Here is a 17380-nt window from a genome sequence, read left to right on the forward strand (position 1 = left end):
TTAGAATATGTCTCTCGATTCTGACTCTACAGATTGTTTGCTCTCAGGGTCAGAAAAAGTGAGGACCGCCCAGCTCTTACAAATGAGCTTTGTAGTAATTGCTGCTGAAATGATGAAAACACTGCTTTTTTCCCACTGGAGGGTAAATGCCCCTTTTCATTAGCTATATAGCACCAGGGACAAAAATCATGTGATTTTTTTTTTTAAGTTTAACCATAACCACTTTTGAAAGGCAGTTTTCATTTTGTGACTCCTCTTTTTCTTCCGGTGTCTGACACAGTGGAGGACTTTATCTTCTGGTATCTTTTGAGGACACTCTACTGAGCAGTGGAGTTCTGAGTCGCTTTTTAAACAGAAGAGCCCAAGTACATCCTTGTCAGCCATGGGCTGGCTGCTCTCCCTGCCCCCTTCCTCTCCAGCTGAGGGAACTCACCACAAGAGGTTCCATAGCTGATCCAAGTGGCAGGGACCTCCACACAGGACTCACCTGGACATTCCCATTCACCAATGTTCAGTACCCACAAAAGAGAGCATTGATCTATCCCAAATGCAGAGTTCTTTCAGGAAAGGGAATTTCAGTCGATTTTTAAAAAATAAGTGAAAACATTTACATTTAGGAGCTTTAAAAGTAAAAGCATTCTGTCTTAGTGCTGGGGGTCTCACATAGACATGGCTGCTCCCTGTGAAGTCTGAAGTCCTGTATGGGGGCTGTGTGAAGTGTGTGGGCCAACTTTCTGGGGCATCATCTTAAATACTTGGGGTAGGGGTACAAACATATCTAATTCAACTGGTCAGTGATTTAGGAACTTTTCCATCTGATGTGAGCATGGGGATGTTATGAAGTAGGTTATGAGGTAAAATGGGAGGCTCTGAAGACGCCTGTCTTGCTGAGGGTGAATTCAGACATGGTCCTGGACCTTGCTTCTAGTCCTGGGAAGGGTGACATGTCCCCCGCTGTGAGATGTGCTTGGGTAGAAAGGTTATGGGGCTCACTTTTTCCCCTTCTCCGTCACAGCCTTTCCAGGAATGGTTCTATGGGTACAACAAGGTGGACCCTTGTGAAGTTAGGAGAATTAGTGCCTGGGATGAGGTGGATCCCTGACTCTATCATGTCACACAGAGGTGCTTTGAAAGGGACAGGAATCTTGAGAGAAGCTTAACCACTATCCAGAAATAATTAGAATAATAGGACAGTTGTCTTTCAGTGAGAGAAAAGTAAGGGTAAAATGTGGTGAGACCTATATTTGAGTGGCACCTGCAATGTAACCCTGTGACCTGTTTCATTGTCACTTCCCTGCTTTGACCTCAGGAATGGCTTATTGAGCAGCTGTGTTTTAAGCAGAAGAGAAAATCAGTGATTTCAGAGCCTATGATTGCATGTGTAGACTGGCCTCTTCATTTTCTTAGTGTTTCTCAGTATCCCACCAAAAGGTATGAGAGGGGGAACCCCAGACAGCTCAGAGCTCTTGTTGCCCTTAGGAAATTAAACTTATGCAGATAAAATGACGGAAGTAGTTCAGATTTTGGAAGAGATGCTTCAAGATTAGGCTTAAATGTACACACAAACACATACACATAGGTAAATAGATGTATATCTAGGCTAGTATATACGTCCATATGTATTTTCTACATAATTTACTAAACTGTTAAACATATAGTCACAAAAAAGTCTTAAAATGACTGCTGAAAAAAGGAGGGAAAATAGTAGGCGGTCTTCATGACACTTTAATGTGCACATTTACTACTTAAAATATGCAAATACAGCTTAATTTTGGTGGTACAATATTTGAAAAGTTAACAGACAAAAGGGCAGGAGGCAATTCTGAAAGCTGTAATTTGCAGGAAACTAATAATCTAAGTCCATTTTCTTTTCCAAATGTGCTATTTATATAATTTATATTTTTAACAAATGTTAGAACTAGAATGAAAATAGTAATTAATCTTAAGGGTAATTAATGTTCATGTTACAGCTGTGCCACATTTGGAAACTTTGAGAAACCCTCTGGTCTAAGCACAGTCTGCCCAATGTTCTTGCCTGGTTGTGTGTCACAGCATAGAGTTGAGCAGACAGCATGTGCTCAGCTAACGTGAAGTGACTGAGCCAACTTGGTAACACATTACTTTTGTCTCCGAAAAGCGTACTGAATTCAGAAGTAGTAGGTCAGTTGTAAGCCCAGTTAAAATAAACGGGACACGGGAACTAGTGCCTGTAGCAGGGTGCAAAGCAAGGAGACAGAAAAGAAAGACACTCAAGTGTTTGTGTGTTAGGATGACAAATCATGCTTACTTTTCATACATTTTTTGTTTGCTCTTAGTTTTCTGCAGTGAGCAAATGCATTGTTTGGAGCATTGTAAGCTTTACATAACTCTCTTTATTGAGCCTCCAGTTAATAAATTCATAATAAATACTATACACATCCAATTTTATGGTGTTCCCTCACATCTTATAACTTTGAGTTGAACTTAGAGTCTAGTGATTTTTTTTTCAGCATTACTGGGATTTGAGCTCAGGGTCTTGTGGCTGTCCCTTGGGTCATAACCCCAGTCCTTTTAAACTTAGGTTTGGTTAAGGTCTTGCATTTTTGTCCAGGACTGTGATTCTCTCACCTATGCCTCCAGTGTAGCTGGGATTATAGTTATCATACACTACACCTGGCTTCTTGATTCAGATGAGAATCATCTCAAAATTTTATAGAGATTCCCATATAATCAGTTCTGCTATAACACAACATAGATTTCTAAAAACGTACACAAATCAGATTCCACAGGCTGTATGAAAAATTGAATTGGGAGCACAATATTATGAAACATAATAAAAGAAAATGTAGGAACCTAATAAAAACAGTAGACACTTTTATACTAGCTAAATGGTTATGCTTTGAACCAATACAATGAAGTCGGTACTTAGACTTGAATAAGATGTGGAGGTCACTTGTGGGGGTGACATCAGAAGTTCTGCAGCTAGTGAGTTATTATGAAGTGGTACAAAGAGGTTTATTGGAAATTGGTCAAAAATTGCGGCACCAGATGTGTATGGGTATGGTACATGGCACAGGTGGTAAACTGAGTTACTTGGTCGATGTTTGAGGTGTGTGCATTTTGTGTTTTCTATACCTTTGATAGATGCAGTATTCTGTGTTCACTGTGTGTTTTTTGCTGGCACAATCATGCATAAGCAAACCAGCATTCATTGGGATTGTGCTTAAATTGTACTGTAACACTTGCATTGGCACAAATTTGTGTTTTCAAAATAGTATTGTGAGAGAACTGACTGCTTATGAGGCAGAGAAAATATATAGCCACACTTGTTCTAGGTATGACAGGATCCCAGTTTGGTAACAGCCTCCTCATTACCACCTCAGGGGTTCCTTGTGGTATAAACTTGGTCATCTTTTAGTTCATGACCAGAGAAGGTACAAAACAGTATTTTTCTCATGGAGGCATTCGGTTCTGCCTGTGTATTCTTCCTTGGCTAATGACTGGAGGCAGGCCAAGTTCTTCAGCTTCCATAACTTTCAGTTCCAATGCCAGATGGGCTGTCTAGTCAAGCAAATGGCCTTGAACTTAAAACACCATAGAATAATGCACTCCAAGTCCTTGTCAGGGAGTCTAACCTTGAGCATGGTGCTACTCAATACTTACCAAATGCTGTTGTGAAAAACCAGTATTTTTGGATTATGCTGTCAAGGGTAAAGGTTCCTCTGTCTCTGCAACACTCTAAAATAACGAGGGAGAAAGGGTATGTCATTTGAAAAATAATTTTCCAAGGAGGAAATGTTTAAGGAAGGTATAAGAATTCTACATTATCCAAAAGGGATCATAGTTCCAGAAAATCTACTGTAACTTCTATACCTGAAGAAACCCAGACCAGTGGGTATCTTGACTATAAGATTTTGAAGTGCCTGAGAATTTGTGTCCCTCCCCCAGCTCTCCAGAAATTACTTTTATGAAATTACATTTAGTATGTGTCTTAGCACCCACTGAATATCATCCTAAGAGAGGCTTATAAATCCTAATGGTGTGGGGTGCCTGTCCGTGGGTTTAACAACGTCCTCTTTATGAAGACTGTTGGGAGAAGTATCTCTGGTTTCAATACCACAAATGACACAACTCTGGGTTTTTATTTTATGGATATAGTTAGTCACGTAACTGATCATATCTTCTTCCTCTTTATTGCCACAGACATGTTGGATTTGACCCACACATTTTTTTTTTAAACCAAAAGAAAAACCATTTGCCAACATTGGAATGAGAAGATTTCACACAAGTGTGTTTGAATTATCAGTATCTATTGAAAAATCAGATAAGGCCCCATTTTGGGCTCACACATCTCCATGGCAACCATGGGATCCACAAAGTAGTGCCATTTTCCTGAAAATCAAGCAAGCTGTCTGTAGATTGTTTTGCTTCTTAACTCTACCTGCTTGGCCTTTGATGATGCTGGGCTCTAAGCCCTTGGACTTAGAAAGAACTTTGTGATGCACCTTTAGAAATGTTGTAGAGTTCTGTTTGCATTTCTGTACCCATATCATTCTTCAGTGCATTTTATTTTTTATCTGTTTTCCTTCATCCTTTTTCCTTTATTCAATTATATCAATTTTCTGTTGCTATTGTTTCATCTCGGAATGTCCTGTGCTTTTTTTTCTCCCCTTTGGGAAAATATGAGTATAAATCAATAAAGAAAAGAGAATGATCTTTCCCCTGGGTTATCTTATTTTTATTTTTTGCCTGGCAAATTTGAAATGATTTCAGCTTTTTCTTTGTCTTCTTTTTGAGTGTACTTAATTCTAGTACCATTCAGGGTTCTGCAATTCTTTGTGAGTTTCTTTTTTATAGTTAAAAAATTTTTGGTAATTACTTATAGAGACTGAGAATATGAGGTATTCAGCACACACAGTTGTTTTGTGCCTAAGATTGGTTGACTTTCCATTAAGAACCGAATAGCTAACTAAATTGTAATAGTTGTTCACTTAGCTTTAAGAGATCCGATTAGGACACTGGGGATTTTTGTAGAGGTCATCTACTAGCTGCAGGGACCTTGAGGAGGCATCATTCAAGGTCATGTAAATGATCAATGCCATAGTTCCTGGGAAAACTATCAGAGAATAGATAGAAAATTATCAGAGAAGCTATTAGCTTCTGCTGGCCTGCAGACTTGCCATTCTGAACCTTGCCCTTGACATATTTAGTGGAGCCTCTGAGTTGATCAGCATGTAGAATCATTCATTAACTTTTACATACAATTCAGCAATTCCATATTTCCTTGAGAAATCTAAAGATGCAATGAGCATGGGTCAAATTCATCCTTGGATGGATTTAGGTCTAGCTCACCACATCCTACCTCCTCCTGTTGTCTCCACGACACAGGAGGTTGAGTGCCACTTTCCCTGTGTCCTTCCATTTTCTTGATATGCAATGTGTTGTTATTTTAATGCCATATGTGGCCACCCCTCCCCTGCCAGCCAATTTTGCTGGTTAAGCCTATATCCCTCTGTCAGGCACTGAATTGGATTTTCTTTAAGTTTCTTCAGGGTTGTAAGCTTCCTCAGCAGGAGCGTCATGTGTGTTGAAAAAAACCCAAAACACTGAGTTTATTCATTCAACAAATATGTATTGAGCACTTACTCTGCAAAGAGTTGTTTCGTTGCTAGGGTAGTAAATAGTAAACCGTACACAGTGAGTAAAATGGCAAAACTAGGTGCCCTACTGGAGTTGCATTATGCTACGAAGAAAAATAAAACCAGAGGGGATTCCTATTTAGTTTGAGGCTAACAGATTAGAGCTCAAAGCTGATGTTCTAAATAGAGATGTGAATTACCTGAGGAGTCAGCCATGCAGCCATCTGGGGAAGGGCATCAGGGCCCAGGGGGACAGCAGCAAGAGTAAAATCCCTGACGAGAGAACACACTGGATTCGGTGTCAGAAGCGACTCTCCAAATAGTGTGAACTGTGACTGTTTGCTTATGCCTCTGAACCATGTCTGTGAACTCATATCTAAAATGCTAAGATTCTACATTGGAGAAGCAACAGGCCTTTCATGCTAGTTTCTACCCAGTGCCAAGTCTGGTCCTTGGCACTTGGTAAATATTCAGCAAGTATTTGTGCAATTAATGAACAGATACAAATGGTTTAAAAAGAAAGAATGGAATCTCCAAAGCCAAGGCTAGCTAATATATACGTATTCTTTGCAGATAAAGATAGATATGGATACACCGAGTGAATTTCACAATCCTAGAGGTTACAGACAATGAGGATGGCAAATTCTGAAGCATATGAACAAGGAATTTCTGTGTAGTGATGATTCCCTACTTTGTACACTTAGAAAGACACATCTACAAAGCAAATTATGGATTACAGTCCAAGAAAATATCCTGAGCTCCTTTAGCTCTATATCTTGGAGAACCTTAACGTCATCGATTGGGAGGCAGCTTTCCAAATCCAATGAAATACTGGTCATGTTGCAGGAGGACAGTTGGAGCTAGACTGAGGGCAGATTGAGGCTTTGTTGTATCTGTTGTTATTATCTGTATATCCTGACTTCTAGTATAGTTCAGAGTAAGAGCTTAACAAATAAAGAGTAAATAAAATCAAAGCAAGCCTACATTTTCAAACTTTGTCATAAAGTACCACCAAAGTCACACTGGAAAGATATCACACATTCTACCCATGTCCTTCCCAGAAGGGCATATTACAACTAGGGAAGATTAGAAGGCTAACAGGGCATCAACGCCAGGCTTACTGCTAAGGTCTCCTTTCCTTAACTCTTTAGTTGTCATTATCTTTATAGATAGGGGACATTGAGGTGAAAGCTAGTAAGTGGCAGAGCCTGGCAGTCTGATACCAGAGGTTACGTTCACAATTCCTGCAGTGTGTTGTTTACAGAGAAGAAAAACTAGTGGTCACAGAAACAAGTGTGAAAAGAATTCTCTTAGGCTAAATGGACTCTGTTGGAGTGTTTGTCAGTGATGGTCCTTTCTATTGAAGATGGTTTCTTTCACATGTAACAGGTGTCAGGCAGGGACACTTCTCTTGGTTTCCTGCATCTGCCTCAAAGACCACTTTGGCTCCATGTTGTGAGACTTTACCTGGTTTTCTGAAGCCATTGGGAACTCTTTCCTATCAGGAATCCTTGTTTTGATTCTGATAAGACTGGGCATTTCACAACTGTCCTATTCCCTTTCTTACTTGCTTCACAGCATTTCAGCTCTTTCCCTCACATTCATGGTTAATGATGTGCTAGCAACATTGTCCTCCCAAAGCCTCCATGCCTCCCTTCTGTCCCTGTGTCAGGAACATTCCTCTTCTGTTCTACAACAATTGGATTTTCTCCAGCTTATTTTCATTGTAGATGGAGCTGAGCTCATTTACTACTCTTTTTTTGCAGGAGAACAAGTTTAAAGCTAAAAGGAAGCTTGGTGAATTGCTTGGGTTCAGAGGGGATTGTTAGAATCCCTACATTGTCCTTTCATGTGTGTGCTTTCAAGTGAGGGGAACATTGTGATTTTTGTAGGTGGCAACTATAGATGGCAGAACTAATAAATATCCTGGCCAGCTTTCTGGGGAAGATGAAAATAGTTGTGTTTCTCATGACTTTATTTTTCCAGAGCTGACTCTGTATTAATAGCACTCTGGCAAATATTGGCTGGCCATGGAACATTTGAAAGAGCAAGGGTTTCGTGAATATTCTATTACTATAGCTGAGGAATCAAAACAAAATGTCTTCCACACATTTCCTGAAGCATTCATGGATAGATTCTAGCATATTATATATTAACTCCTAAGGTCACATGGAGAATTTAAAATAAATTATTACTAAAACCATGATGATTAAAAAAGAGTTGAGCAGAATGTTTTGTACAACTTTTCTCTTTCTCCATAGTAATGTCATGCGCACATGCTCACATGGTGATAGATGAACTGAGTGTAAAAAGTCTTCTCAATAATTCATGTTCTCAGAGTCTTGTATGCGCACAGTAGTACTGACAGTAATGTGTAATGTCCCTTTAGCTTTTAACAGTGCTCTCCACTCTCCTTGAGGAAGAACAGACACTGATGATAAAAAAGGACCCCTATAGATATCCCAAAGACTATCATAATTTTGTTTGTCCCTTTCTCTGCAATATGACTTTCACATTTTTGTGTGGTTAATGAGAATAATAAGGTGTAAGTTTACAAGGAGAGTGTTTTTTGAAGCAACTTTTTGCACTGGAACTTCATCTGGGCAAAGATCCTTCTAGAGTACCATGTGCCTATGTATCTAAGAATGTCATAGGATGGACCAAACCTAAGCAAGGAGTTCAGCATGGTGATTTGGTGGAGGCTATGTTAGCATCAGGCGTGGTGATGATGGTGGTGTTCATAATGTTGGAGCCGGGCACTGGTGTCTCACGCCTGTATTCATAGCTACTAAGCAGGCAGAGATCAGGAGGATCATGGTTCAAAGCCAGTCTGGGCAAATAATTTACAAGACCCTATCTCGACAAAACCCATCAGAAAAAAGGGCTGGTATCGTGGCTCAAGGTGAAGGCCCTTAGTTTAAGCCCCGGTACTGCAAAACAAAACAAATAAAACAAAACAAAACAAAAAACAAACAAACAAAAAGGATAATGTCCTAATGGTAGTGGCTGCAATGTATCAAATACTTACCCTTGACGTTCTGTGCCAAGTGCTTGTTGAGCTTTATTCTTGAGTTATCTCACAGCCTGTGAACTTGGGACTGTTCTTATCTCCCCGTCACAGATGAGGTAACTGAAGCTTAGGGGGATTGAATAATTTCCCTCTGGGTGCACAGCTAATGAGAGATGGGAGGAGCTTGGATTTGAACTCAGTTCTTTCTGACCCTAGAGTCTGGGCTCTGATACCTCATCCTCACCACATCCTTTCCAGAAGTAGGAAACTCATGCCTGAAATATTTCGGCGGCCTATTACCTATTTTCCTGTTTCCTTACTCTTTGCTCATCAGATCTTTTGCCAACTGCTACAGGATGGAAGTCTTATCAAAGGTCCTTGTTCCTTCTTTGCTTGTTCATGCCTCTCGATCTTCAGAACTGTTCTAATCTGGGTTTTCGCCTTTGAATTCTGGGCCGTTAACCACTTAAGTAATCCAGGGATTCCTCACATGTGGTTCAAACATTCATTTGAGTTTTGTATGTGTACATCTGTGGGAATTTTCTCTGGAAGACTAGTGTTTTATATGAGTCTCAGAAAAATATTTTATAAAATAGCCTGAAGACATTATTGTTATATGTTTCCCTGTCCTCCCACAAATAATGAGTACCCACAGAAAAGGAATATATATGATTCATCTTTATTTCCCTGGACAGATATAAAATATTTTCCAGTATGGATAAATGAATGTATTTACTTGTAGGACCATGGGATGGCATTGCCTGTGGGTTAAGAACTACGATCCAGGTTTAGACTCTGCCTTGAATTGGGTTCCTGTTTTTCCCAACCCCTTCAGCAAGGGATATGATCATTGAAAGCCTCATTCTCATAGATGAAGGAACATCATAACAGTATTGAATCAAAGAGTTGTAACTGGGGATTAAAGTAAGGTATTGCATGGAAATGCTTAGGATTACAACCCATGGCGTATCTGCTATAATAACTTGTACTTCTTAAGAAGTAGCTCTGCTTCTTAAGAGCTTATCAAAAGGGTTAAAGAAGAGTTGTCATGATTTTCCTTTTGACTATCACAGAAATAATAAAACCTTCAGAGCAGAAAGAATCTTCATACCACTCTCGAGTCTTAAAGATTTTGAGCCACTATACTGTCTTTAGCCACGGTGGCAGGTGCAGGGCCACTGTGTCTGTGAAAATTCACTTAGGCATTTCCTTTCCCTGCGGCCATGACCCTGGCCATATAGTGACTTGGGCACCACAGACGGACACCCAAAATACCAGCTAATGGAAACTTTATGATGTGGACACTCTGCCCCGAGGATTTAGACATATGCTTTTTGTGTTTAAATCAACAGAAAAATAGTGCAGCTGTAGTCACCCTCTGCATAATTGTTGAAGTAGCCCTTTTCCTAGCATGTTCCCAGAGCCCCCAGTGCTGGACCAGTCACTTGCCCTCCTCCCTGTGTGTTGCAGGTGGGTACAGAGGTCACACAAAAGGCAGGGGCCATGTGTCATCATCACTTACTGACAGCAATGGTGAACAGTTGTACATAGCTCAGGACAAATAAGTTATTTATAATAGTCCCACCACAAGGGTCCCATTAACAAGAATGAGCCTTTTGAAAGCTGCCTCAGTTGGATGCTTTTGAACTTTGCTGTGCACTGCATATAAAAAATGCAGCTCACAATCTCCTTGCAAAAAGTGCATTGTAAGCTAGATATCAGTCACATAAGGAGGGAAACTGTTCACTTATCACTTTCCTGTAGTTTTTTTTTTTTTAAGTGTCTGCCATTTCTTTTTATCAAGGGTAACTATGTGATGCCCAAGTCACTTGCAAATATTCCTTAAAGAAAAGGTTAGATCAAAAAGAATTAACCTAGAAGGTAACACCCACGCACAGGAAATCAATGTGAGTCAATGCCCTGTATAGCTATCCTTATATCAACCAGCAAAAACCCTTGTTCCTTCCTATTATTGCTTATACTCTCTCTACAACAAAATTAGAAATAAGGGCAAAATAGTTTCTGCTGGGTATTGAGGGGGGAGGAGAGGGAGGGGGTGGAGTGGGTGGTAAGGGAGGGGATGGGGGCAGGGGGGAGAAATGAACCAAGCCTTGTATGCACATATGAATAATAAAAGAAAAATAAAAAAAAAAAGAAAAGCAGTCTTAAACACACAGGAGGCAGAGATAGGAGGATCACAGTCTGAGGCTGGCCCGGGGCAAAAACGTGTTGCCCTACCTGAAAAATAACTAAAGCAAAAAAAGGACTGGGAGTGAGACTCAAGTGGTAGAGCACCTGCCTAGCAGGAACAAGGTCCTGACTTTAAATCCCAGTACCACCAAAACAAAATCTTAAACAAACAATGGACAGCACCTTTATTTATAATCACCCCAAACCGGATATGGCATGAATGTCCTTTCACCAGTGTGAAAGTCTTTCATCGACACAAATGTGCTGTGGCTCATTGCAGAGTGGAACACAAGGAGCAGTAAGAAGCAACAAGGTCCTGATAACCACAGCTGCTAGGTGGAGGAGCCTCAAATCCATGTGCTAAGGGAAAGAAAGCAGACTCATGAGCCTATATGCCACTCACAATTCCATTTCTGTGCCATTCTGGAAGAGGCAAAATGATAGGAACAGAAGTCTGAGATATATGGTGTCTGGGAGTTGGAGATGGTGGAGGTTTGGCTTCTAGGGCCAGAGAGTGTTTGGGGGTGATCTAGCTGTTCTGTATCTTGATTGTGGTGATGGTCATGGGACTGTGTACATTTCAAACCTTGTAGAATCATACAACAAAAAATATGAATTGTAATGGTTACAAATAAAAATGAGATAATAAAAATTTGAATGATAACGTCTACCCAACATGATCACAGAGAAATGCTGCTTAGAAAAGGCAATGCATGTAATTTAAATTCTGTAAATTTAATTCAGCTCCCACAATATTTACTGACTAGTTGCTTTCATGCATGTTTTAGGGGGAACCTTAAAGGATATCCTGATCCATGCACTCATTGGTGAAGTGTTCTTCTTTGGTAAATGTGCACAAAAACCTAGAAGTTAGATTTAAGGTTATAATTATATTATGGGATGTTAGAAGAGGAAAAATTATCTAGTTGGGATCAGGGGAGATTATTGTAAGAAAGGAGGAAGGTTTGTCCAGGAATAATCTTAAAGAGTGAGTAGATTTTAAACATTTTTAACAGAAGTGTGGCATTCTACAGAAAAGTATGCAAACCTTTCACCAAGTAACCAGCATCCAGTCTGTGAGATAGAGCATCAATGGCACCCTTGTGCCTCCTTCTAGGCACCACTTGTAGGTATGGTCACTTTCCCAACTTCTAACACCATAAATTAATAAAGTCTGGTTTCGTTTAAGTTTATGCAACTTGAATCACATGCTGTGTGCTCTCACATCTGGGGTCTTCTGTTCAGTGGAACGTTTATGAGACTCATCCCTGGTTGTTCTATAGCAATAGTTCATTGTCATAGAATATTCTGTTGCATGAGTCCATCACTCTTTATTCTGTGTTGATGTGCCTACTGTTTTGCAATACTGACATGAATATTTTTGCTGTATGACTTATGCATATATGTTTCTCTTCAGAAACATAATTCTACTTCAAGGAAGTGGAATTACTCGGTCAACAAATATACTCAATGAGTGAACCATTTTCCAAAAGTTTTTGAATGACTTTACACACTCAGCAGCAATTGATAAGTGTTCAGGTTGCTTGGTTTCTCATCAACATTTGGTAATGCATACATTTTTCATTTTATCAGAGAGTATATTTGTGGATAGAAAGGAATGTTGAGTACATGAAGTATACTTTAGGCAAGAGAACAGCCTAAACAAAAGTGAACAGTTAGGGTTAGAGCATAAGTAAATTGTTTATATTACTTAGAGTTATTATAATAAAGAAGTCTAGAAAGGTAAGTTGGCCCTTGACTGTCAGTCTAAATAAAACATTTGAAAATTTTTCATTGCTTATTGGTGAACCACTAATATTCTTACAGCAGTTGCATGAGAGCAGTAAAATTCTGCTTTACTAAGGGTCCTGTTATCTTAGGTATAGGATGTATTGTGGAAAGTAGGCAGAATCATTTCACAGTCCAGTCCAGAGTTGAACCATGTCAGAACAACTGTCACGACAGAGGAGATGCAGTTTGGTTGTTGGCAGATAAGATGAATGACTGCTCTGTGTAAGGGTGAAGGGAAGGAAGACTGAGAGATACCTCTAACTCTGTTAACTGCCTTACACTCTTGCCTGTCAAGACTCCAGTCACTTATACTTGCTATCTTCATTTCTTCCCTTCCCTGCCACTCCTTATTTTTGATGCTTCTTATTATTAAACATATCTTACCTATATAAAAGTATCTAAAACCTTTCAGTTTAGTGAAGAACAATAAAACAACTATCTTGTATCCACTATCCATTTTAAATATGGAACACCTTGGAAGCTCATAGCTGATTGCATTCTCTCCTTCACTCCCCACCAAGATAACCACCCTCCTGAATTTTGTTCTAATCGCTTCTTCGCTTTCATTATAGTTTGACATCTATGAGTACTGTGCTTTGAATAAATTTGATCCTGTGGTAGTATTCTGTGTGCCTGGCCTTTTTTTTTTTTCACTCAACATTTGTTTGACTTTATCTAGAAGCATAAAGTTGTGGTTTGCTCACGTTCACTGTTTAATGGTTCATTGTATCAATAAACCTCTGTTTATTTAATTGACCTGCCCCACCCACCTTTTTTTTTTTAATGCAATGCTTAGGATACTAGACAAATGCTCTACCACTGAGCTACATCTCCAGCCCCCACTTTTTCCTCTTTATCTTCAATCCCTTGACACACTGGCCCATATACTGTGGCACCTATGATAGACTCAAGTACATGCATGTACTGTGTCCCACAGACCTAAAAACTGTCTAATAAACATGCTGAAATGTTTGGTTAATAATTTAATGCCCACAAGGACCTGGGACCGTTTTGTTTTCTGTGCAGGAGATATGTTTATTTGACAGTGGAGGTTTTCAGCGTGGGCACTACTGACATTTGGATCAGGTGTCCTTCCTGTGAGGGCATCCTGTGCATTGTAGAATGGTCAGCAGCATTCTTGGCCTCTACTCACCAGCCACCAGTAACACCCACTTCCCCGTTTATAAAAGTCAGAAGTGTCCCCAGGCATTGTCAAATGTCCCTTGGGGGCAAAGCTGTCCCTGCTGAGAAACATTGCTTTGAACCTTCCTTACCCATGGCTATAACCTTCATCTTATTTTCTTACTGCTCCATCTTAGCCGCAGGTTGGTAACTGTGAACACGCATGTTTTCTTTTGTCTTTGACAGTAACTTTTTCCCATCCTTGAGCTCTTCCCTCCTTGCAAGTATCTTAGTTTCACTCTGTGCTGGACAGGTTTCTGTATTCTTATGGATTGCTGGTCTGCCTTCTGCCTCCTTGCAGTTCTCTTGCTCTATCTCACTCTGAGCCTAGAATTTGTCGTTAGGTCATAGATCTGATGAGACCATCTGCTTATTACATTTATAAATCACTTGTAAAGAAAGAAACAAACAAAAAAAACAAAGCATTCATTTTTTGGATGTCAGCTTAAAAAAGCTATAATAAATACATGTTAAATCAAAGTTAAAAATGCTAATGAGTTATAAAATGTACATATTTGAAATACACATTTCATAGCATTATTAATACTTTTATAAAATTTAGGCTTAAGAGTTGCAGAAAATAGGCAGAATGGTAAAATGATGGGAACTTTTGACCTTGAAAATTTAAAACATTTAAATGAAAATACATTTAAGTAGTACACAACTCTCCCATAGCTCTGTGCATGGATTTTTATCTTCAAGTGTAACAACGAGCCTATACTTGAATCCCAAAACATTGTAAAACTGGCTCCATCTAGTGTATGAAAGTATTATATAGCTAGGAGGAAAAAAATAATCTATATTGGGAATGTCTTTTGATATTTCATCATGGAATTAGAAGAAATCCAACCAAAACAAAACAGGACCATTAGCTAAATTTGTGCCCCAGAAGGAAACACAGGCAACTGTGATATCCACAGCCCTAGAGGAGAGATCTTCATAGATTGAACCATCACCCTGAGGCGTGCCTGACGTCTTGTCCTGACAGGCTTGCCTTCCTTTCTGGACCAAGGTCCTGTTTACAGGCACTACCAACAACACTGCCTATCACTTCCATTATGATAGTCTCAGTCCCTCTTGGCCAGGTCTCTACTTTTCCTGTATGGAATCATATCTGAAAGTCATGCTCATTTTCCACAGCTAGTGAGAGATTAAGGCTAGGCTTGCTCACTGTGATTTCAGAGCTCTACATGGTTTTATTTTATCAGACTGGAATTCTCTGTAGCTGTTAGCATTTCACTATAATAGAATATGCCACTATTTCTGGGCTGTGTTTAATCTGGTTTCCACTGAAGGAGTCTGGCACATTCTTTATATTTCTTTTAATCAGTGTTTCCCAAATTTTAGCCATTCTCTGCTAACTTCATTACTTTTTTTCCAGATATTACATAAGGATTAAAATGCTAAACATATCATTTAAAGGCAATATTATAATACACAGAAGACACAAGAACAAGTACCTATAAATAAATTTAATGAAATTGATGGAAAATGGCTAGATTCTTACAGGGTATATTGTTTGCAACACCCAGAGTCAGAGTTTGAGCTTTTTTGTTAACAAAGGGCAAGTGTTGAGAGATTGAAAACATATTAACATCAGAGACTCAAACCCCCCGCCCAGATGAAAGAAATTTGAAAGGGCCCTTTTCACTGTGTGACTCCATGGTTATTTAATGCAGAGTCTGTGTGTCTTGATTTGAAATCAACTTGAATCCCACACATTAGTCATCTTTGCTCAAGATTTATCATCTCTGCCAGTGGAATCCATCCTTCCCAAATTTGCAAAGCCCTGTTTCTCTTAGAAAACCTTTTGAATAATTCTTTTCTGAGAATTTCCATATATCTTCTACCATTAACACATGCAAATTGTACTGATATATTGTGTTATCTTTTCTTTTTCTTCCTTGTGATTTAATATTTTCTTAATCCCTTTTCTAACCATATTAAGTTATTTAAGGACAAACATTCTTTATGTTACTTTCTAATGAATGTCATTAATTCAACTTATGGTTGGTATAAATATTCAAGGAAGTCTGCTTCATTCTCGTGTTTTTTTTAAGGTCAGATCATGGTCAGAAGTGGCTAAAAACACACCATGTTCAATTAACTAATCATTTAACCCATTGGTGAACAGGTGTTGTGTGTCTTTCCTGTGTTGAATTGAACATGGTTAAAGAATAAAATCATGAATTAAACAGACACAGTCCACGTGTTCATGGGACTCAGAAGCTAGCGTAGGGTGTGGGGTACAGAGAGTGAAGAGGCAACTCCAGCACGAGGTTCTAATTTTAGAATAGGTTTGCTTTTGTGATCACTGAATAGCTTACATCAACTTGAAACAGAGTGCCTAATGGAGAAGGCGAGGCTCTGGAGTTGCAAACTCCAGATCTGTGGCTCCTTACTGTTTTCACTTTGGGCAAGTTACTTCAATCCCTGCCCCTCAGCTTCTTGCTTTAAATACACTAAATAAACGTGAAACATGACGTACAAATAGGAGGTACATTTTCACTGCGGCGATATGATGCAGAATTCTCCATGTCTCTTCTCTCATCCCTCTCCTTTTTAAAAATGAGGCAGAGACATGATGTCATTTGTTTTGTAAATTTTGACACATTGGGAAATGAAAATGCATTAGGAACCAGACATCCTTTTAGTAGGAATATCATTGTGGGTGCCTAAAGATTAGAAATGTATGTGCTTTCCAAGTTGTGTGTTTAAATTAATACGTGTGTGGAGCATTCAGACTGAACCTACTACAGTTTTTTTAAGAATCTGAGATCCATGATATAGCACTCATGTATGTCAAACATATCGAATAAAGCCTGGGACATAGTAGGTATTCAGTAAATGTTGAATGAATGCATTTTAATAAGAATTTTTTATTTTTCTATCTTTTAGTCATGATTTTGTTTACATCCTTTAAAAATAAACTTCCTTTTTAAGTATTAGAAGCCAGGTAAGTTCGAATGCTTCCTATTCTCTGTATCTCTATTGCCAGACTGCCATGTAATATCTGGCACTTAATTAATGCTTGGTGAATGTTAAAAGGAGAATTAGCTAGCTTCGTTAGGCACGATAGTTTTAAGAACACAGGGATTAACTTTTTAAAGCAAAGGTAATTTTTCCTTTATGTTGCTTTGTGGCAGTATTACTTGAAATTACAAAGGCTATTACTTTAAAATATTGGTTATTTTAACTTTTACTATCAACATAAATATATACTTTGATTATAGGCAAGACTCCCTAGAGTGTGAATTAGACACAGAAAGCTAATGCTTGTTGAGTTTATTATGATTGATTGGATTTAATCAACAGACAGGAAGGATTTTTGTGCAAATATTATTTTTCTCATTTTAAATCCTGTTTGCTCAGCATAACTGAAACAAGATATCATTAGTATAAGAGTATTTGAGATGCTTCAAACATTTGGGAAATTTGACTGCTAACATAAATTTAGCATAAGGTAATCTACAGAGCACAAAGAGGTTCAAGTTTGTTCAATTTTATCCAGTTTTGATTTGTTCCAGTTTTGCTTATTTAAATACATGATGTCCAGGTTGACTTCTAGGTATGTTTTATAGTAAAAATG

General features: G+C 38.8%; 1 protein-coding gene across 17 annotated transcripts in view; it reads left to right on the forward strand.

The window, feature by feature from the left end:
- Window positions 1-17380, forward strand: part of Mitf (melanocyte inducing transcription factor) — a 357640-nt gene that overhangs the window by 83612 nt on the left and 256648 nt on the right. The window lies entirely within an intron of this gene.

Source organism: Castor canadensis, chromosome 10, assembly GCF_047511655.1.
Source record: "Castor canadensis chromosome 10, mCasCan1.hap1v2, whole genome shotgun sequence".
Classification (NCBI taxonomy): Eukaryota; Metazoa; Chordata; class Mammalia; order Rodentia; family Castoridae; genus Castor; species Castor canadensis.